This window comes from Propithecus coquereli, unplaced genomic scaffold (genome assembly GCF_000956105.1).
Source record: "Propithecus coquereli isolate 6110/MARCELLA unplaced genomic scaffold, Pcoq_1.0 Scaffold64, whole genome shotgun sequence".
Taxonomy (NCBI): Eukaryota; Metazoa; Chordata; class Mammalia; order Primates; family Indriidae; genus Propithecus; species Propithecus coquereli.
In genome coordinates, this window is record NW_012152396.1 from 4,639,626 (window position 1) to 4,646,030 (window position 6,405).

Consider the following 6,405-nt stretch of genomic DNA (forward strand, 5'->3'; position numbering starts at 1 on the left):
GTTCTAGGCTATTGTCATTTAAATATAGTTAATGATTCCAATTGTCCCATCCCTGTGGAAGACAAAGCCTGTGACTTCAGACCACCAGGGAAGCCCACCCAGAGCTCTGTCCGCCAGGACCAGGCAAGGGGCCTGGGCTGGAGCAGGCAGTTCAGCTGAGCTATCTCCTGCAGCACAAAGAACAAAAGACCTTCCCCTACCCTTCCAGACCACCTGCCTGAGGCAGAGATGCAGGCCTCAGTTCCCAAAAAGAGTGGGGGATGTTTTAAAGAGACAGAAAACATCTTTCACCTTTTTTTTTTCCAGGCCATTACCTCTGTCACACAATGGCCACTCAAAATTTAGCATTGAATTCTGAGCAAAGTCTGAGTAAAACTTAGCACTGAATTCACGGTTAAAATACACATAAATTATCTAACTAAATTTACACAAGCCTATAATATTAATGACAAAATTATGATGTCACATTGAAAAGACATACGGAAAACGGCATTATAAGAAATTCTAAGGGTCCAGAAAAATATTTTAGTTTTACTGCAACTTTGTACCTAGAGTATTGCTTGAAATAAAAAGATCATATGATACATCTTTTTGATTAGTGATTTCATAAGTAGTAGTTTTTGTCCTAACAGGAGTTAATCTATAAAGTACAGAAATTATAATGTACAGAGGTAATTTTCAAACTTTTTAAGCCAGTGATACGCTTCTTTAAGTGAAAATTTAAGTGAAAGACCTATACACACAACAAAAAATAGCAAAAGTGAGTGTGAGAACTTGGAATGCATCTGCTTCAGGAACATACATTCTTACTCCCATCTCTGACCCCTACAGAGACTCTAAGCTCCTTCAACCCCTCACATAACTCCTAGGGCTCCAGAATACACAGGAAAACCACTGTGCTAAAGCATCGTCAATCTATTTTTTTTTTCCAAATTGCATGTTGCAACCAATTAATGTATCATTAAATAAATTTTAATAAATCTCAGCTATATTTTATGTTTTGCATGAAATAAAATAAAAGAGATCATAATGCTTCTCAACAATTTCTTTTAAAACACATATTTCAAATACTATATATATATATGCCTGGGTATGCTACATGTAAAATGATTATGCCAAACACAGGTAAGGCATAATTTTGGTTTCAAGAATATTAGAATTGGGCAATGAGGAGAACAAAATTTTTAAATCTTCACTAACAAGAACAATAGTTAGCATTATTGAGTAACTTACATGTGCCAGACAATGTTCTAAACTTTTTAACCTTATTACTTTATTTAATCCTCTCAACAGCTCTCTTATGTAAGCCTGTGTTCAAATGCAGGCAGCTAAGAACTTTTACTTATTGCCAGTGTGCCATGCAGCCTCTCCAATACCAAATAAACAGAACAGGTTAGAACTTATGGGGATTTCAAAGATGAAAAAAAAAAAAAACACACCCAACTGCAAAACCAGGACTTCTTGAAAGAGATGGTTTTGGAAATAAAACTTGAACTATAATCTGGATTGCAACATCTAAATATAGGAATGATGGTAACCAAGATAAAATGCAAAGAGGAACAAAATCTGGAAGTCAACAAGGTAGATAGTGGTGAAAATATTTTTCCTACAACCATTAGGAAGTCAATGATAACCTGTCTTTCAAGATATTTAACAATGAAGGAACGGTGAAGCTGTTAGCCAAAGGGGGTTATAAAATGAAGGACTTTGCGGGGGTCTGGGGTGCAGATGGAGGAGACAAGTGTAATAGGAGAGAGAAGAGAGGAAGGTAGTGGAAAAAGAGAGTAAAGATTCGAGGGAGAATAACTGATTGGGTAAGACTCAAAAGGAGGTAAGAAACAATTCAGTAAAGAATATAAACAGAGGAACAAGGAGAGAGGAGTTTTCTCTCTAAGAAATAGCAATGAAAACAATGTGATAGATGAGTTAACACACAAAAAGTTGAGGAGTATAGAAAAAGCCACTATATTAAAGAATCTCTTCTTAAGATGCTCTGATTTAAGAACAAAAAGCATTCTTAAAAGATGTTTTTACAGCTTACTTTCTTTACATGGTACTTAAATAGTGCCTCCAAAATTACTGTTTTTATTTATATTTTTATTTTACGGCACAGAATCATTAGTGAGTTTGAAGTCTTCCAGGCCAATACATACGTATCAATTAATTTATTCACCAAATATTTATAGAGCACCTATTATGTGTCAGGCACCATGTTAAATACCAAGACTATAAAATTGATAAAGAGAGTAACGATATCTTCCTTCTAGAGCTTACTTTTCAATGGAAGAAGCATAAAAGCAAATGCGTTATGAAGTGATAAGTTTTACGATAAAGTCTGGAATATGATGCAAGGACATCACTCAGAGTACCTAACGTGGTCTAGAAAGATCAGGGAAGGTTTACAGAGAAAGTGGTATTTAAGTAGAGACTCATTTGACAGCTGACCAGGACAAGAAATAAGCAAATGTGCCAATTAACCGGAGTTCAAGTGTCATAAAAATATTTTGAACTCAAAAGTCTCAAAAGAACTCAAAAGTCAAAAAAGTGGAAATGTTATACAGCACTGATGCTTCAACCCTTAAATTTACACTCTGGCATCAAAAGTCATCTCTATCCTGTTGCCCCACTGTTAAGCGTGATTCAGTTTTTTCCTTCTGAATATCTTTTATTAATCTGTGGTTTTGGAGTGTCAAGGATTTCCCAGAACTTCCGGAGACCTTGGTACAACAGATATCTTAAAGAACAGAAGGTTTTATCTTTGGGTGCCATAGTATACATTCACAATGAGAGTGGCATCACAAGTACCTATAAAAAGAAGGGCAGTTTACAAACATTTCTTTTAAAGCCCCACAGCTATATGGAAAATAGAGACCAAAGACACACCATGTCGTGTGGGTAGGTCACACAAGTCTCTAGGAAATTGGCTCAAGCTTTATGTAAAGCTCAGGTTTTATTTTGGTGAGGTTTTGGGTTTCGTTTAACTTCATTGTTTCACATACTCTTAACCATACAGTTGCACCGAACCAGGAAGAATAGATCTGAAGTATTATTTCCTTTGGTACAAAGGTGGAAAGATAGCCAGATTTCACATGTAGACATATCTTAGAAGGTGTCTTTAGAGGAAGGAAAATGAATGGTGTGCCAGGAAGTTTGTGGGGTTGACTGGTGAGATGACAGCAGTTTTGAGGGCTCCTGAGGCTGGGTTTACACAAATGATATTTCTTTCATGTCATCATTTTTCTGACCTCACGCCATTCTGAAATCCAAATCAGTTTAAGTTTCACAGCACCATGTAAAGACTGAGCATGTTGCCCACATTTTTGTTTCTCCGGAGTCAGCTATTAACCCTCACTGAAGGCACAATTTCCCCCCCCCCCAAACACAAATAGTGAAATAGGGGTAGATAGGAAAGGAACAGGAAGAGAGACCAATAAATTTAAAATAAGACTGAATGAGATTTTAAATACAGAATCTCAGAGAATCACTTTGTCCCTAATCCCACTATTGTAATCTGTAAGGGTACCTTCTTAAGAAGGTAGGAATAATGTTCATAAGATCTATGTAGTATTTTAGAAATTTATTTTTGATGCTTCCCTCCAAATTAAATAGGAAAAAAAGTAAGATATGCATGCTATAGTAAACCCACCATAAGCAGCTTTTATATCTCATTAATTGGAATATATTCTGGATTAGACAAAGACCCACATGGAAGCAGGATTCGTCTCTATTTCCTGGGTTTTACACTTAGGCTTTGACAACTTGTAAGAGGCCCAGGCTGTTAACGTCCTCATTCGGAGGCTCACAGATTACTCATCTTCATTTATAGATTATTTGGAATTAGAGGAAATACAGGATATCACATGTCTGTTATTTGACTTCTGTCCTCTCCATACTGCTGAACTTTCTCCTGAAAGGTTACCGGTAATCTCATTATTGCCACATCTCTTCCTCCATTCCTATTGTCCTGACCTCATTGTTCTACCTGCAATGGTGCCTGTGCTTCCTCTTTGGAACACCCACCTTCTTTTGCTTTGGGAATCCAACACTATTATGATTCCTCTCTTAACTTTGTTTACTCTCTTGTATCTCCTGCCACTAAATAAATATCTGATGTTTATTAATGTCAACAATTATATCTTATAGTTCTCACTATTTTATTTAACTTTAGCTCATCTGTGTCCCATGAAAGACAAGACCAGTTATCTCAAAGTTTTACAGATGAGGCTAGTGCAGTTTAAACAAGGCCATAAGGTCAAAAAACTCATGAATGTTGGCAGCCAGGATTGAAACCTAGTGCTTCTATTAATTTAGTGTCTTTTTTTGCTTAATTGATTGTTTTCTTTTCTGGTTTTTACAATACTCAATTTATATATGTTTTTTCCTTTATCAGAAAAAGTAAAACGTTCTTCATAAATGTAGCTTGGGTCATACAACAAGATAGTCTTCTTAATCCACAAGAAAATCTAGATTTTCTAGTTCCTAAATCCCCATACTGTGTTTTATGGAGTTCATGATTCATAAATTGTAAGCAAAGGGAGGAAAATGAAAATAGGAAAAAAAAAAATACCTAAGTAAAGATCCCAGGAGATACGAAGTCAAGATTTTAGAAAAGTGGAGAAACCTGTTTATAAGATGAACCACACTTCCATATCCCGAGGACATTGCCTTACTATCACTCTGGGATATTTTAGCCAATGCCTTTGCACATTTGCCTAAGGTTGCTCCATACTTAAAGGCGCATACAGGTCAAGAGATATAAAGTTGTGGTTCCATCTTTTTAATATGGTACTAAGAAAGCTATGTGACTAGAAACCATGAGTTCAACCCCGCATTTTAAGGGTGTGAAACATCTGGTCCAGAGAAGTTAAATGACTCTATACAAGATCAGGCAACAATTCATTTTCAGAGTCGGGACTAGAAGTTGGATCTAAAATGTGTAGTTCAATATTCTTTCTCTCTTTCCATGTTTTAGCTAAAGCATCAAGCTGTCCGCCTACAAAATGACATTTATTTTGGACCATTCCCAGATCAAATCAATCAGAATCTCTGGGAAGTTAGGGCCCAGGTGTTAGCATTTTTTCTGAAGCTGAACATGGGGGAGAACCAGTGTCCAGCCAATCATACAATAAATATTAACAATTTGCACAAATAATTCCTTACAGAGTAAGATGTCTTAAAAGTTAGAGTATAATCTTGTTTATGTGTAATTTTATTGGGGGATATATTTAAGTCAATTATAAATTACCAGTAATAAAACTTTGATAGCTATTGGTTTATACTAGAAATGTTTTACTTGTCTGTTGGTGGTAGGGCTAACCATAGAAAAACATATCAATCATTTAAAAAACTCCTAGAATTTTTGTGGCATTCCATTCAGTCTTCTAGATGTTTTACTTCCAGGGTCTGCATAAATTAGGTAATCCTCTGTACTATTTATTGATACTTAGATATAGAAAGTAATTCTGATATCTTTGAGCAGATCTAAAGGCAAGAAGGTTTCAAGTTTAACTATCTATCATGTATGTTTTGTCCTTTTTCCACACCTGAGAAGAACATTAACATTAAATACTTGTAAAATTACATAAATCTGCATGCAATCATAAGATAATCATGCAAATGATTTCCTAGGAAAATGCAAAGTTTCTTGAATTAAATATGTTGATTAAAACAGCTGTTTTGTGGTTGCATAAAATGTTTGTGGAAAGAACAAACGTAAAACGTTTGTTGAATGAATGGCTTTATGAGAGTTAGCATGTTAACTGTTAAATGTTACTTAAGGAGTAGTAATATCAATGCAGGTAATGTAGAATTATATGCAACTAGGTGTTAGCTACACATGAAAAGGCAGTCCTCTAAATAGGTATAACTGCATTCCTAATTCATCATCACTGTGTGTGTAAATTAATGCTGTGTGGGGTTGCATAAGTGACTGAAGGGGAGGTTCTTGTATTATTAGGGCACAACTCATGGTAAGTATAAGAAGAAGCAGTTTCAGATTCGGTCAGGTTCCTAATGTCAAATACTATCTGGCTCTTTCTATATTTTGTGATTACTCAATAATTTTCTAGAGCATTCTGTTGATGAAATCCATGGATGGCATTATCGATTTGACATTTTTAGAATAAAATGTTGCTCATAAACACGAGGAACAATAAACAAGTAAGATTAGCAAATGCTTTGGAGATGGAAGCTGAAAGATTGGCACACATGATTTTTCCCTTTATAGAGAGACAACAACATAAAAGGTTCTTCTTAAGGAGAGAAACTAGATGTCTGCAAAGGAATATGAATGTTCTTTACAAATAATTTGAGACTAGAAAACTCCATAAATATGGATTTTAATAAAAATACACGAGAGAATTTTATGTATAACAAACCCTGAACTTTAGGTACACTAAATGTCCC